The following is an 18,452-nucleotide window of genomic DNA, read 5'->3' as shown; positions in this document are numbered from 1 at the left end:
AAAACACTCTGGCTGAGAATCCTCTAGTTCATGTATGACTCCAAACTGAAACTATTTGTCCTCTAAATCTGACGTACATCCCGAGAGAAAAGGAGTACGTCAGCGTGCATGACACACAGCAAGATCCCACGAGGAAGAATAGAAACAGTCGAACGATCAATGCAATAATAGTAATAATAAATAGGAGCATGGCACTAGAATTCTAATAATCTAAATGCAATCTATCACTAAAATATAATAATCAGAAGAATCCAAAAATTAATCGGGTAACGAAGTCATGCAGCTAGCGATCAGAATAATCATCTAAGTAACAGGGTCATACAATTAGATGGAATTAATATTTAAAAATCTACATCTCGAGACGTAGTACGTCGAGTGAAATAATCCAAATAAGAAAACTCTCATGTATATATTATATGTCTTAAATTATAGATAATTAAATATTAATCCCGATCTATGTATGAAAAGAAACATAACTGGTCCGTATCTCATAAGAATCCATAATCATATAAATAACAAGGTCATGTAACAAGCCATTCTACAACAAGTTACTGGTCCATATGTCACATAGAGTCATCGTTCATATTCTCGGATAACTGACTGTTCACAAATCCTCTACGTGGATCCAAACCCGCAAAACGATTCAGTGAGAGGACTACACGCAATCTGATTTTGATCTGGTCCGAACTCAAGCAAAACTCGGGTGACTAAATGATTTCACTGACCAAGTGCGGAACGATTCACTTTGCCCAACAAACCAACCCCAGTGCGAAACGGTTCACTGGTGTGAGTTTGGAAGATACATCAACAGCCACATCTGATCACATGAACCAAGACTTTCCCATCCCAACTCTTCTTATTTTTCTAAGTCAACACAACTCACGTCTCTAGGTCACACAAGGCCACTACGGTCATGACTGCTAACGATTCTCAATCACAACAAGAAATAACAAATACGACCGACCATGTACAACAATGGCATATCAGGTAATCAAAATTAAGAGTCGTAAATTTATGAACAACAACTAAGTAATTCAGAAAATAATATTTTTTCCAAAATAATTTATTTATTTAAAATAATCATTTTGTAAAATAATTCTTTTAGTTTATTTCTCATTATAATAATCTAAAATATTCTCTTTTTCAAAATAAATTCCTTTAAATTATTATAATTATCTAAAAATGATTATTTTTCCTAATTAAATTCTTTTAATTCATTATAATTATTTTGAAAATATGATTTATCATATTACTATGATTTATTTAATATTATTCATCAAACAATCCTATGCAGATAATTATATCACAATCTAAATGCTACAACTAATCACAATACAGTCAAATATATGCATATAATTTATAAGGAATCTAAATTTCAGATTTGAGCAAGAAGGATCTTGCCTAGGGGTTTCGTCGAACAAATTGATGTCGACCTACGGGTCTGCTTGTAGGCGATGGTGACAAACGGGCTGTGCTCTTTGTCAGCGGTGCGGATCTGACCTTAGATGTTAGCGGAGGCTGGAGCGGCGAGGGTGGAGGTGGTTTAGGGACAGGGTTCGAATTGGGCACAGGCTCGGGTTCGGCGGCCCTGAGGTGGGGTAGCGGTAGCGAATCTGTGGAAGTGGCGACAGCGTCTGAGGCAGGACGAGCAGGATCAGCGGCGATAAGGAGGCTGGGCGGTGGTGAGAAAAGGAGGGCGGTATGGGTTGTTGATCGATGATGGGGCCTGATGGGGGTGACGTCGGGCGAGTAAGCGGTGGATATGGACGAGAGGAGTTCGATGGCCGAAGGGATGGCGCACGCGGCGGATCTAGAGGAGTTGGAGAGGAGGTTGTGTGTGTGGCGGCGAGTTGGTGGAGCTGCAGGGGTGGAAGAGGAGGTCGGTAGTGATGGGGGGCTGCAAGGGAGAGGAGAGGCGGTGTTATAGGGGAGAGGCAGCGACAGCTGAGGTTAGGGAGAGGCGTGCGGTGAAGAGGGGCTCGTGCTGGGTTCATCAGAGAGGAAGAGGGAGAGAAGAAGAGGATGAGGAGGGTGGCGTGACAACGACGAGGGGAGGTGGAGCTGGGCATGACAAGCGCAGAGGAGAGGAGCGGGCTGGCGATGGGAGAGGTGGCATCATTTGGCGATGTAACGACGGCGGAGCGAGCTCAGGACGGCGGCGGACAGGGGTGGAGATGGTTGGCGACGAGTATAAGAGAGAGAGAGGGAGAGAGAGCGAGAGGGAGAGAGGGAGAGACGAGAGAGAAGGAGGGGTGCGGCTGCATGAAAAGAGAAGAGAGGAGAGAAATAAACATATAAACATATATTATATATATATATTATATATATATATATATATATATATATATATATATATATATATATATATATAATATATATATATATTATAATAATATATATATATATATATATATATAAATATAATATATATAGGAAATAGTTTGGGTTAGTATATTTAAAACAAAAAATAATTAATAAAAAATATAATTACTTACATTTTAAATCAAATAATTATGGAAAAATTATCTACAAAATAAAACGTACCAGTTATACTAATACAACATATAATATGCAATAGTAGTAATAATATAACATATTGTTTAAATAATACACTATATTATAGGAATAATACGTAATAGTAATAATAATATAACATATTATTTAAAATGATACGTAATAGTATCGATAACATAACGAATTAATTCCAAAAATTTTTTCTTTATTAAGTTAATTTATAAATATCAAAATTATTTAAATAAATATAAAATTTAGACTTTTAAATCGTAGAAAATTTTAGAAAATCAAGAAAATAAAGATACTCTTTTAAAAATAATAATTGAATATTTTAAAATACTAAAAAATTATTTTAACTAGTATCAAAAATTCATGGTCATTACATCATACTCCCCTTAAAACAAATTCCGTCCTTAGAATTAAAATAAGATATGCACGATATCATATAGTAATCTGTAAAGCAAAAATAATACATATAATAGCTGGTAATAGGAAGTAAAAAGCATATCAATAATGAACGCAGATAAAAGACATAATAATATATGCAATAATCATGTAATTAAGTATTCACAATATTTACATAACGAACACAATATCAAAATATACCAATAACCATTATATCATTATATCCATTCTAATAACCAAATATGATACGAAAACTATAAACCCAATATACATAAAGAATAAACATAATACAACATATGAACTGCCATGTAATAATTTCCAAAATAATAATCAAATATAGACATAACAGTTAACTAAAATAGTAATACAGAGACTTGTGTATATAGAAAATTGATAAATACAGCAATTAAAATAATTAATGAATAGACAATGAAATACATTATTAAATTAAAACATACACAATCTAACAAAAAAGAGAAAAAAAACAACTAATAAACACAATAAAATATCTACAACGTGCAAAACCTGCAACTAAGTTGTATAAATTTATAACACTCATTTCACATCCTAAAGTAAACTATGAAACTACTGATGAAATATAAGAGAAATAACTATGTTAACTAATAAACAATATAATTCAAATAACACAATAAACTAATTAATTAATAAAATTAAAGATAACATAATAACACATATAAGAAAAACGTATAACTTAATAAATAACCAAACAGTATTGATAACAAAACGCGTACATGAAAGGTAAAATATGACCAAAATTATGTGACAACGCACACAACAAATATGTATAAATACATGTACACTATGTAGAATTAATAAAACAAATGCAACATAAAATAAAAGTAACTACACTATAACGTGACCACAAACAAAAATTATAACGAAAACATAATAAATACTGAATCACAATAAGTATAGCAATACACAAATTAAGACGTGAAAAGAAAAATAAGTAAGAATACACTGCATAAAATATAAGGCACACCAACTACAAAATATTACGACTAAATCCGTAACTAAAATACAATATGTAAAAACACAAAAATCAAAGCTAAACAAACACACACATTGTAACAACCTTTAATAACCCTATAAATGAATTATAAAGTCATAGCACCACACACTCACACCAAAAAAATAACAACACCTATTCAAAGAAAAAACATAAGAATAAAAAGATATTGATATAATATGATCTACAAAAAATACAAAAATAAGAAAAACAAAACAGAAGAGTAACACAATGTAAAACAATACAAGTTAAAATAATAAAAATACAAATCTGACAAAGAAAAACATAATTGAAAGACTCAATACATTCAAATAAGTAACGAACAAATTGACAGTATAAAACTCAAAATAATTTAACGCATACAAAAATCATAGAATACACTGAAATATTAATATTTACTAACAATACTAACACTCACAAACATACTACTAGATAAATACGTATAATATATAAAAACATAAACTATGAAAGGTAAAACATATATATAAGCAAATGAAAATATAAGAAGAGCATAATTTCGTATAATAAAAACAATGATATGTTTTAGATAAACATACCATGAATGATTGATGAACATGCTAATATAAACATTGGTAATACATGAAACAGAACATCATTAGACAAGGCTGATAAATGACTATATAAAAATATACGTTGTAAATATAATAATCTACGGAAACACACTATAATGAAAAGGAATAGTAAGTATAAAGAATAAAAAGTAAAACACGACACAAGTAAACATAATTAATGAATAGAAAATAACAACAAATAGTGACACAAAAGGACATAAAAATCTAAAAAATACTATAAAATACTATAAAATAACACTAAAAAATAATATTCATAAACAGTGAATATTGCCAATATGACAAAATATTACATATTGAAAATAAAACAACAACAATAAATACGCATACGTACTATAAACAACCCATGAGTAATTAGTATACATCCTCACAAACGCTGTTTAGAATTATCTTTATATTGATTATAAAAGGATAATAATTAATGATACGAGATAATATAATAAAACGTAGATAATTAAAAACTCAACTCCAAACCTAACAATGTGAATAAATACTTGAATATCAAAATAGAAATACATAGCTCTTAGAAATAATGAAACCAATGTAAACATACTAAAATTTAACCTAAACAAAACAAAACTGACTGATAAAAAACTATATACTAAAAATGTAAAGGATACAAATATAGTGCATATGTAGAATATTAAAATCATGAACTTATTAAAGTATATCATGAAATACGAACTCTATGGGATAATTTAGAACATAAGTGAATGATAGATGGTATGGCAGAAACGCACACATACATAATATAGATATGCAAAAGTATAATTAAATATAATAAAGTAATCTAAATATCAGATATGTTATTGTTAGCCATTATGTTTTGATGATGATTATAACCACCATTATCGGTACTAATTGCTTGTTGAGTGATATTGTAGATAATATAAATATCAAGCTTGTTAGTACCATATATGGAGGATTGGACGAAATATGAGCTACAACGACGATATCTAAAGGAGGCGGAGGCAAAGTGATGAAGCAATGTTTATCAAGAACACTATATGTAATGAGAAGATTCATCAACTCAAAAGCAATATCAAGACTCAAGAAATGCATTTCTATATGAGAGATATTTGCTATTTTTATTTTCTCTCTAGTGCTAAAATGTAGGCAAGTAGTTGTAGATTTTATTTGAAGCTATTGGGATATCACACACATTTTCATATTCATATTTTTGATGATTTTGTCAAAACATGTATTTTCACAAATATGAGGATCTATTTGCAAATTCCTTTTCAAAACACTTCGGTTCTATGATTAAAAACATTTTACAAAGTTCTACAAAATCTTAGAAATCTTTTGAGAGTTTTTTAAAAATTTTCCAAAATGTCAAAATCTGTTTTCTTACGATATATCAACATGTATCAGTTCACGGTCGACCACCATGGTCGACCGCGCTAGGGTTTCAGTTCTAGAGCTAGCAAATATATAGTACGATCGACCGTGACGGTCGACCGACTCAATTACAGAGAGCTCTGGACTTTCTGCGGTCGACCGTCATGGTCGACCACCACGGCCGACCGAACTGATTACAGAAACTCCTGGGTTGCCCACGGTCGACCGTCGCGGTCGACCGTAGACAAAACATAAACTTTTTGTCTATTTTGAAAACCTACGCGGTCGACAGTGAAATTCTCACGGTCGATCGCCTATCGCCCAACAGCTTTTTTTTGTACAGAATTAGAAAATCTGATTCACTGGACTTTGGGAGATTTGGTTGGGGTTTTAGCTGTTGTTTCATTTCCCTATATAAACCCTCATATCCCAACCACACGAATTATCCAAGCTCATTGCAAAATCCCTTGTGTTTTTTTTGGTAGTAAAGTTAACAATATTACACATGTGATGATGACAAGCGTGCAACAAGTTGCGCCGCTAATCATTTCTGTATTGCAAAACCCAACCTACGAAACACAAAAAAAATATTACACTTGTGTTTAGTTTTGTGTTTTCAAAAGAGCTTAAAACTTTCATTCTCAATTCTTACTGTTTCTAAGTTTACATCCCAAGCTTTAAGTGTAATCTTTCTCCTTGCCATAGGGTTACTGTAAAGAGAGAGATTTTACATCATTTACTACTGTTGTGAGCTTGATCTTGTGGAAATCAATTGTGTGGTTGTGAGATTTCATGGAGATCGTTGTGTAGAAGAAGTTACGACTTCCAAACCAGGTTGTGTAGTGAATTCTCCTCAAAGTAGGGAGCGGGGACGTAGGTCGGAGGATCAAACCTCGTGAACACATCACGCATTACTTGGATAACGATTTCTAAACTTCTCTCTTTTACTTTAGCTTTTCATTTTATGGTGTATTGTATTATCTTAATTTTATTACACAATTATTGCCTTAAGATCCTAATCACCCCTCCCTCCTCTATGGTCCAACATATGGTATCAGAGCTTGGTCTCTATAGTTATTTTTGGTCTAACCACCTTAGAAGAAAGATCAAATGGAGGCTTCATTGAATGTGCATATGCTTGAGGGACAATCCACCACCAGACCCCTGCTTTTTACCGGTAGTAATTTTGCCTATTGGAAAGCTAGAATGAGGATTTACCTTCGTTGTATTGATCTTGACATCTTAGATATCATAGAGAAGAAATATGTAGAAAAGTCCAAAAGTAGTACAATGACCGATGGAGAAAGAATCCAAGCTAATCTTAATATGAAGGCCATGAATGCCTTAATTTGAGGTCTTACCCCCAATGAGTACAATAGGGTCTCCACATGTGCTACCGCACACGAAATTTGGGAGAAATTATGTATTACACGTGAAGGAACCCCCTAAGTTAAGGAGTCCAAAATTAGAAGGCTTATACATGACTATGAGTTATTTAAAATACTTCCTAATGAATCCATTGATACTATGTTTTCTTGCTTTACTAATATTATCAATGAATTGCATGGTCTTGACAAGAAATTGACTACCCAAGAGATGAACTACAAGATCCTTCGCTCATTGACTCCGATGTAGGAGCCCAAAGCTACGGCCATAGAGGAAGCTCACGATCTTACTACTTTACCTATCGATGGCCTCATCGGTAAGCTTAAAGTTCATGAGAAGAAGCTTAAAGGGAAGGAGAAGGAGGAAGAGCCCCCACGGGAAATTGAGGAGCCATCCCAAAAGATGAAGATCATTGCTCTCAAAGGAGCTATTGATGACTCCTCCTCTTCAGATAGTGAAGTCGACATTTCTAGAGAAGTGGCTCACCTCTCTAGAAGAATATCAAGACTAATAAAATATAAATAAGAATTTTAATAACCTATCTAGAAATAAGTTTTCTTCACGTATAGGGAAATGCTTTGAATGCAACGAACCGGGTCATATTGCCAAAGATTGTCCTAAGCTCAAAGAGAAATATTTGAAATACAACAAGAAGAAATCCATGTATACCGGATGGGAGGAATTTGAACCAAGTGATTCGGATAGCGATGAAGAAGAGGCAAAGATTGCTCTTCATGATCCTAATATTTGCTTTATGGCTCATGAAGATGAGGTAATATCTGATACCGAAAGTGAGTCTTTCTATATGCAATGTGATCTAGCAACCGTATTAGAAGAGTTAAACTTGAAGTTTAAAAGAATGACAAAAGAATACTCTTCGTTTAAAAAATTACATGCTTCTTGTGATTCCAAACTTGAGCAACTACAATCCTCACTTGCTCTAAAAGATGAATTTTTAGGGGATCTCGATTTTAAAAACAAACAATTGAGATCTAAAATTGAAAGGCTAGAAATTGAAAATGGTAGAATTAAACATATTCATGCATATTCTAGTCATCATCGTTTCGAAAGAAATAGGTTTCATAGATCTTATGCTTCTACACACAAGAAAAATTTTGTGTGCACATATTGCATGTAGATCTTATGCTTCTACACACAAGAAAAATTTTGTGTGCACATATTGCATGAAACATGGTCATATCTCCACTCATTGTAGGATTAAAAATAACAATGATTATTATGGAATGACATGGATACCCAGAGGTACCAAGTATACTAACACCCAAGGACCCAAGATTTGGGTACCTAAAGTTCCTACGTCTTCATCTTATGTAGGAAACATCACGAACACGACATAAAGAGATGTGGTACTTTGATAGTGGTTGCTCACATCATATGACGAGCAACAAAGAGCTATTCACAACCCTATCAAGAATTGAAGGAGGTAACGTCTCCTTCGGTGGTGGTGAGAAAGGTAAAATTATAGGTATTGGAAGTATTGGTAAGACACCTTCTCTCGTAATAGAGGATGTTTATTTGGTTAGAGGCTTAAATCACAGCCTTCTTAGTATTAGCCAATTAAGTGATAAAGATTTTGATATTTTTTTAAACCGGATAAGTGCTTTGTTAGCATAAATGATAAAATTATTTTTTTTGTTAATAGAAAATCTAATGTATATATTTTTTAGATGAATGAGCTAGTAGATCAAGATGTTAAATGCCTTGTGGCGGTTGATAAAAGTCTTTGGATTTAGCATAAAAGGCTTGGTCAAGTCAACATGGAGTTGATATCCAAGCTATCCAAAAATAATCTTGTAAAAGGGTTACCAAACTTACATTTCATCAAAGATACCGTTTGTGAAGATTGTGCTAACGGTAACCAAACCAAGAACAAACCAAGTCTATCTTCAAATCCATTAATGAGGTATCAACTTCTAAACCCTTGCAATTGCTACATCTTGATCTCTTTGGTCCTATGCGTGTTACCTCTCTATGAGGTAAACACTATATTTTTGTTATCATTGATGATTTCTCTCGTTTTACGTGGATAATCTTTCTTGCTAGTAAAGATGAATGTTTTAAAGAGTTTTCTAATTTTGTCAAAAGAATTAAAAATGAAAAAGAGTTGAAAGTTGTTAAAATTAGAAGTGATCATGGTGGTGAATTTCAAAATAAATTTTCAATGATTTTTGTAGACATCATGGTATAACTCGTGTATTTTCTGCTCTAATAACACCACAACAAAATGGTAATGTTGAACGAAAAATCGCACCATACAAGAGATGGCACGAACAATGATAAATGCTTTTGATCTACCAAAATATTTTTAGGCGAAAACCGTCAATACGGCTCGCCATGTTTTGAATCGTGTTTTGATTAGACCAAAGCTTAAGAAAACTCCTTATAAAGTATTTTATGGCAAAACCCCATTTATTGGATACTTTCGTATTTTTGGTTATAAATGTTTTATCTTGAACACCAAAGATCACCATGATAATTTTGATTCAAAAATTAATGTTGGTATTTTCTTAGGATAAGCACCTAGAATTAAGGCTTAAAGGGTCTTCAACAAATGAACACTTGTTGTTGAAGAGTCTATAGACGTTATTTTTTGATAAAACTTATTAGTTGACAAGATGGTTTGCCTAGGAATGATGATGATAATGATATTGAGGGTGGATTGGAACGTTTACAACTAAATAAAACACCATCAATAGATGCATAAAAGGATGGGGAAAGCGACAACATAGAAAGTCAAGAAGAACTCCCTAAAATATGGAAATTTGCACCAAATCATCCAAAGGAGCAAATTATAGGGCGTCCTTCATAAGGAGTTCTAACTCACTCAAAAGCTTTGAGTGAGTGTGGTAATGTAGCTTTCTTATCTCAAATAGAACCTAAAAAGATTAATGATGCTTTAAAGGATGAGTTTTAGGTTTTAGCAATGCATGATGAACTAAACAATTTTCAAAGAAATAATGTTTGAAAATTAGTTCCTAGACCTAACAATGTTCATGTTATTGGAACTAAATGGGTTTTTAGAAACAAACTTAATGAACATAGTATTGTGATGAGAAATAAAGCTCGTTTAGTTGGCCAAGGATACAATCAAGAGGAGGGCATACTATGATGAAACCTTTGTACCGGTTGTAAGATTAAAATCTATTAGAATGTTCTTAGCCTTTGCAAGTTTTAAAGACTTTAAATAATTTCAAATGGATGTGAAAAGTGCTTTTTTAAATGGTTTTATAAAAGAGGAAGTATATGTTGAGCAACCCCTCGGTTTTATGGATCATTCATTTCCTAATCATGTTTATCAGGTTCAAAAAGCTTTATATAGGTTAAAACAAGCTCCTAGCACTTGGTATGCTCGCCTATCTAGTTTTCTTATTGAAAATGGTTTTTCTAAAGGAAAAATTGATAATACACTTTTTGTTAGAAAAAAGAAAAATGATTTTATCTTAGTTCAAATATATGTAAATGATATCATTTTTGGTGCTACTAATAAAACTTTATGCTAGGATTTTTCTAAAGTCATACAAGATCATTTTGAGATGAGCATGATGGGAGAGCTCATTTTCTTTCTCGTTCTCCAAGTCAAGCAAACTAAGGATGTGATATTCGTTTTACAGAGCAAGTATGCTAGAGAATTAGTAAAGAAGTTCGGATTGAAGAACTCTAAGCATGCACCAACTCCCATGAGTACAAGTATCAAGCTTGATACGGATGATGGTGGTGAGGAGGTAGACCAAAAACTATACCGATGTATGATAGGTAGTCTTCTTTACCTTACTGCTAGTAGACCCGAAATCATGTTTAGTGTGTGTGTATGTGCACGTTTTCAAGCTTTTCAAAAAATATCCTATTTAATTGCAGTTAAAAGAATTATTAAATATGTTAATGGTATAATTGATCTTGGTTTATTTTATCCAAAAAGTACCTCTTTTGATCTTTATGATTTTTGTGATACCAATTTTGCCGGTTGTAAGGTAGATCACAAGAGTACGAGTGGTACATATCAATTTTTGGATAACTCTCTTGTCTCTTGGGCTTCCAAGAAATAAAATTGTGTTGTCTTATCCATTACGAAAGCGGAATACATTACCACCGGCTTATGTTGTGCCAAACTTTTATGAATGAAACAAAGTTTAGTTGACTACGATTTGAATTTTCAAAATACAAATTTTTTTTGTGATAATACTAGTGCCATTAATATTTCAAAAAATTCCATTTTGCACTCTAAAACCAAGCATATTGATGTACGCCATTATTTCTTACGTGATCATATAGAGAGACAAGATATATCCCTTACTTATATTGACACTAAATCTTAATTAGCGGACATCTTTACCAAGCCTCTTAGTGAAGAAGATTTTTGTCGCATAAGAAATGGTTTGGGTTTATGCATTATGTAAAAAAGTTTTGCTTGTTTGTTTGGTTAGTTGAACATTACATGCATTCATTTTCACAACATGCCTAAACACATAAAATTACCAAGAGGAGTGTGTGGGAGGACCGGGGTCAATTCCAAGAGGAGTGGTTGGTTGTAATGCCTAGGAGGGGTCGTAATTTCAAACACTTGAGGAAGGTGACATGGGGAGGCCAACACTTGAGGTACATTTTGTGTATTTTTGCATGTTGCTTATTTCATATACCCTATTTTAATGGTGATAATGGGGGAGAGAAATATCCTCATTTGTGCACATAGTTAGGGAGAGCTCATAGATAGAGCAAGCAACTATCTATAAGCTATATTTTATTTCGCTCTAATATAATGGTTGGTTGTCATCATCAAAAAGGGGGAGATTTTTAACCCTTATGTTTTGATGATGATTTACAATCACCATTATCGGTACTAATTACTTATTGAGTGATATTATAAATAATATAAATATCAAGCTTGTTAGTACTATATATAGAGGATTGGATGGAATATGAACTACAACGATGATATCTAAAGGAGGCGGAGGCAAAGTGATGAAGCAATGTTTATCAAGAATACTATATGCAATGAGAAGATTCTTCAACTCAAAAGCAATATCAAGACTCAAGAAATATATTTCTATGTGAGAGATATTTGCTATTTTTATTTTCTCTCTAGTGCTAAAATATAGGCAAGTAGTTGTAGATTTCATTTGAAGCTATTGGGATATCACACACACATTTTCATATTCATATTTTGAATGATTTTGTCAAAATATGTATTTTCACAAATATGAGGATCTATTTGCAAATTCCATTTCAAAACACTTTGGTTCTATGATTATAAACATTTTACAAAGTTTTACAAATCTTAGAAATCTTTTGAGAGTTTTTTTAGAAATTTTCCAAAAATGTCAAAATCTGTTTTCTTACCATATATCAGCATGTATCAGTTCGCGGTCGACCACCACGGTCGACCGTGCTAGGTTTTTAGTTTTAGAGCCAGCAGATATATAGAACGATCGACCTCCCAACGGCTTTTTTTTGCACAGAATCAAAAAATCTGATTCACTGGATTTTGGGAGATTTGGTTGGGGTTTTGACTGCTGTTTCCTTTCCCTATATAAACCCTCATATCCAATCACCAGAATTATCCAAGCTCATTGCAAAATCCCTTGTGTTTAGTTTTGTGTTTTGAAAACAGCTTAAAACTTTCATTCTCATTTCTTACTGTTTCTAAGTTCACATCCCAAGCTTCAAGTGTAATCTTTCTCCTTGCCATAGAATTACTGTAAAGAGAGAGATTTTATATCATTTACTACTATTGTGAGCTTGATCTCGTGGAGATCAATTGTGTGGTTGTGAGATCTCGTGAAGATCGTTGTGTAGAAGAAGTTCCGGCTTTCAAGCCGGGTTGTGCAGTGAATTCTCCTCGAGAGTGGGGAACAGGGATGTAGGTCGGAGGACTGAACCTCGTGAACACATCGCGCCACTTGAATAACGATTTCTAAACTTCTCTCCTTTACTTTGGCTTTTCATTTTGTGGTGTATTGTATTGTCTTAATTTTATTGCACAATTATTGATATGATTTGAACAATAGTTATGTGATGTATATGTGAAATCTAAAGCAATACGAAACACTTAATGATATGATTTGAACAATTAAAAATATATAAGTAATATATATATATATATATATATATATCATAGTATTATATTATTTATATATATATATCTAAGATATATACATATATCTATATATATATATATATATATATGACTATAATTATTACTATATATACATATATTCATATATATACTATATAATAATATGAAATATTATAGTATACATAATAATATATAGTATATACATTACGATATCTAATATTACTCATAGTACTATCATATATATATATATATATTATACTATATTATATATATATCATATACGTTATACTATATATATATATAATATTATATATAATATTATATATTATTATATATTATATATATAAATATAATTGGAAGCACATATAATATAACACTGTGTGTGATGCATAAAATAATGTAATAAATAATGCAAAAATTAATACAATTAAACCATATTTAAGTCAAACAAAAGAAAACATAGTTGTAAAAATAATAACACATAAATAACGATCGGTACGAGGATAGAGGAGTTATAGGAAGAGAGTGTGTAGTTGCGAAGCGACGAGATAAGAAACAGTGGAAAGCTCAGGAGTCAAAATGTAATAAGGTAGGGACTAAACAAAATCTATCAAGAAAATAGGATAAGGGCTCAAGAATAGTCTCACAGATGAAATATGATATGTGTCTAAATTATCCATTATATTCTCACTGGTAGGAACTCAGGACCGTGACCTGCATGGGCCACTAAAAAAAACCTGTCACGCTCCGCTTCCAAAAATACTAGAAAATCAAAACATGAATAAGCCCGTGACGTATTAGATTAAGGAGAATAAATAAAAATAAATATTTCTCCTCAACCTAATACGCTAAGCGTCAAGAAATAAATGCAATGGCACAGGTCCCCGATTACAGATAGCGAGAATATAATAAATAACTCAGAACTAAACGATACATATCACAACTAAAATATCATCCCAGGTATAATATTTGGGTCAACATGCCCTCATACAAAACCATCTAACTGAATACTGGAGAAATATAAAAATACATCGATCAAACGGGAATAGAAAGTGCTATAAAAGTAAACTAAGATCCACTAAGTAAGCTTTGGCTTCTTCTGTTCGTTCTGTAAAGCACTCCTGCTGAGAATCCTCTAGCTCTTGTACGACTTCGAACTGAAACTGTTCGTCCTTTAAATCTGACTTACATCCTGAGAGAAAAGGAGTACGTCAGCGTGCATGACACACGGCAAGATCCCATAAGGAAGAATAGAAACGGTCAAACGACTAATACAATAATAGTAATAATAAATAGGAGCATGGTACTAGAATTCTAATAATCTAAATGTAATCTATCACTAGAATAAAATAATTAGAAGAATCTAAAAATCAACCAGGTAACGAAGTCATGCAGCTAGCGATCAAAATAATCATCCAAGTAACAGGGTCATACAACTAGATAAAATTAATATTTAAAAATCAACAACTTGAGACGTAGTACGTCGAGCAAAATAATCCAAACAAGGAAACCCTCATGTATATACCATATGTCACAACTTGAGACGTAGTACGTCGAGCAAAATAATCCAAACAAGGAAACCCTCATGTATATACCATATGTTTCAAATTGTAGATAATTAAATATTAATCATGTATATACCATATGTTTCAAATTGTAGATAATTAAATATTAATCCCGATCTATGTATGAAAAGAAACATAACTGGTCCGTATCTCATAAGAATCCATAATCATCTAAATAACGAGGTCATATAACTAGCCATTCTATAACAAGTTACTGGTACATATCTCACATATAGTCATCATTCATGTTCTCAGATAACTAACTGTTCACAAATCATCTACGTGCATCCAAACCCGCGAAATGGTTTGGTGAGAGGACTACACGCAATCCGATTTTGACCAGGTCCGAACTCAAGCTCTTGGGTGACGAAACGATTTCACTAACCAAGTGCAAAACAATTCATTTGGCCCAATAAACCAACCCCAGTGCAAAACGGTTCACTGGTGTGAGTCTGAAAGATACATCAACAGCCACATTCAATCACATGAACCAAGACTTTCCCATTCCAACACTTATTATTTTTCTAAGTCAACACAACACATGTCTCTAGGTCACGCAAGGCCATTACGGTCAGGACTACTAATGGTTCTCAATCACAACAAGAAATAACAAATACGACTGATCATGTACAACAATGGCATATCAGGTAATCAAAATTAAGAGTCATAAATTTATAAACTACGTAATTCAGAAAATAATCTTTTTCCAAAATAATTTATTTATTTAAAATAATCATTTTGTGAAATAATTCTTTTACTTTTTTTCTTATTATAATAATCCAAAATATTCTCTTTTTCAAAATAAATTCCTTTAAATTATTATAATTATCTAAATATAATTCTTTTGCCGAATTAAATTCTTTTAATTCATTATAACTATTCTGAAAATATTATTTATCATATTTCTATGATTTATTTAATATTATTCTTTAAACAATCCCACGCAGATAATTATAGCACAATCTAAACGCTACAACTAATCATAATACAGTCAAATATATGTATATAATTTATAAGGAATCTAAAATTCAGATTTGAGGAAGAGGGATCTTGCCTAGGGGTTTCGTCAAACGAATCAACGTTGATGTGTGAGACTATGGGTCTGCGTGCAGGCAGTGGTAACAAACTGGCTATGCTCTGTGTCGGCGGTGTGGATCTGACCTCAAGCGTCGGCGGAGGTTGTAGCGGCGAGGGTGGAGGTGGTTTGAGGGATGGGCGGATTCGAGCCTGGCACGGGCTCGGGGCAATCGACGGCACTGAGTAGGTGTAGCGGCCAACGAATCTGGCGGAAGCCGCGGCGAGTCATTAAGCATGGCCGGTAGGGGCCAGCGACGACAAGCGAGTTGGGCGGCGGTGAGGAAAGCGATGGAAGGATGGGCCTGTTCATCAAACGATGGTGCGGATTGAGCGGGTGAGTCGGGTTGGCATAAGCGGTGGGTGGCATCTAGACCAGAGGAGTTCGGCTGGCGGAGGGGTAGCGCAGCGTCGGATCTGGAGGAGTTGGAAGGAGGTTGTGTGGTCGGCCAGCGCGTTGCGTGGAGCTACAGGGGGTGGAAGAGCGAGTCCCTATTACTGTGTAGTGATGCGGCGGCGTGCAGAGCAAGAGGAGAGCGGCAGCCTGTAGGGGAGACGCAGTGTGCGGCTTCGAGGTTAGGGACGAGGGCGTGCCGATGAAGAGGGGCTCACGCGTGGTTTGTCGAAGGAGGAAGAGGCGGATGAGAAAGAACAGCAGGATGAGGAGGTAGCGCACAACGAGCGGGAGGTCGGCTGGGTATGAACCAACCGACGGAGGATAGAGGGAGCCAGCGCGATCGGGAGAGGCTACGGAGGCGGCTGTGGAGAGCGGAGGTTTGCAAGGTAGCGTTCGTGAGCTAGGTGGAGGGAAGAGGAGGAGGGCGGGAGAGCTACAGGAGCGGTGAAGGGGGCAACAAAGGAGAAGGGGAGCGGGGCTGAGCTTGGTCTGTGGTTGACGAGGAGAGAGAGAGAAGGGAAGAGGGCGGCTACGTGAAGAAGAGAGAGAGGAAGGAGAGAGAGGGTTAATATATACTTAGGGTTAGGGTTTATAAATTTAACATAATTAAGAAATAAATTAAGAAAAATAGAATAATTAGGGAAACATTCTGCAAAATAAAACGCACCAGTTATACTAATACAATAGATAATACGCAAAAGTAGTAATAATACAATAGATTATATAAAATAATACGTAATAATAATACAACATATTATACGAAATAATACGTAATAATAATAATAATACAACGTATTATTCAAAATGATACGTAATAGTATCGATAACACAATAGATTAATTCAAAAGTTTTTACTGCACTAAATAAATTCATAAATATCAAAATTATTTAAATAATATCAAATTAGATTTTTAAATGGTAGAAAATTCTATAAAATCGAGAAAAATACAGATACTCCTTTAAAAATAATAATTAAATATTTTAAAATACCAAAAATTTAATTTAACTAGTATCAAAAATCTACGGTCATTACATTACCTTATACATTATATGCCCTTCAATTGAAGATTGCTAGATAGATGAAACTGTAGGCAGATATCTCTCATGCTTGGTCCACATGTTAAAGAATTTGAAAGACTTTTCCCTTTGAAATTGTCCTCATATAATGACACTAGAGCAGGAGAATGATCAGAGAATTTAGGGGGTAAAAATTCAACATGGCTTGAGTTGTAGTCATGAATCCAAGAGTCATTAATTAATGCCCTGTCTAGCCTACTCCAAACCCTGATAATAGCATCTTGCTTGTTATTCCAAGTGAAAAAACACCCAACTGTCTTTAGATGAGAATGATGACAATCAGTAATAAACTGGTTGAATCACTTGTATCTGCTTCAGTGAGAATAGTCCCTCCCAATTTTTCTTCCATGCTTGTCATAGCATTAAAATCTCCACATGTAAGCCAAGACATTCCTCCAATGGACTGTTGAATTTGAGATAATTCCAACCATAATGTTTTTCTTGCTTCCAGTTGATTATATCCATAGACTAAAGAGATAATACAGTTTAACCTTCCATCAAAAGACTTGATAGCACAAGTGACATGCTGGCCAGAAAACCTAAAGATTTGGATGTGCAGTATGTTTGGATCCCATATAAGCAGAATCCTTGTTTTTTCAGATCTATTAACATTTGAGAACCATCTCCAATTATTTGCCATCTTTTTAGCAATAGTTTGTATATTGTCATCTTTTATTTTAGTTTCTAAAAGTGCAAGAAAAGATAGGTGATATTGCATTAGGTATTGCTTAACCAAGTATTGTTTAGGGGATTTGTTTAATCCCCTGACATTCCAAAATGAGAGATTCATAAATTTGCACTAGACCCCCTTCTATCAGCTGTAAAGGGATCTATTTCAGCCAATCCCATCAGTGTAGAGAAAGAGTTGACAGGCCTCTTCATACTCTTCCTTTGAATTGGAGTCCAGGAGCTAGTTTCTCTAATGGTATCTTCTTTTTGTTGTTTCTGTACATCATGCACAGAACAATGCCCATCATATGTA

This window comes from Asparagus officinalis, chromosome 5 (assembly GCF_001876935.1).
Source record: "Asparagus officinalis chromosome 5, Aspof.V1, whole genome shotgun sequence".
NCBI classification, from domain to species: domain Eukaryota; kingdom Viridiplantae; phylum Streptophyta; class Magnoliopsida; order Asparagales; family Asparagaceae; genus Asparagus; species Asparagus officinalis.
The sequence above is the reverse complement of the archived record's forward strand: the minus strand, read 5'-3'. Positions refer to the sequence as shown.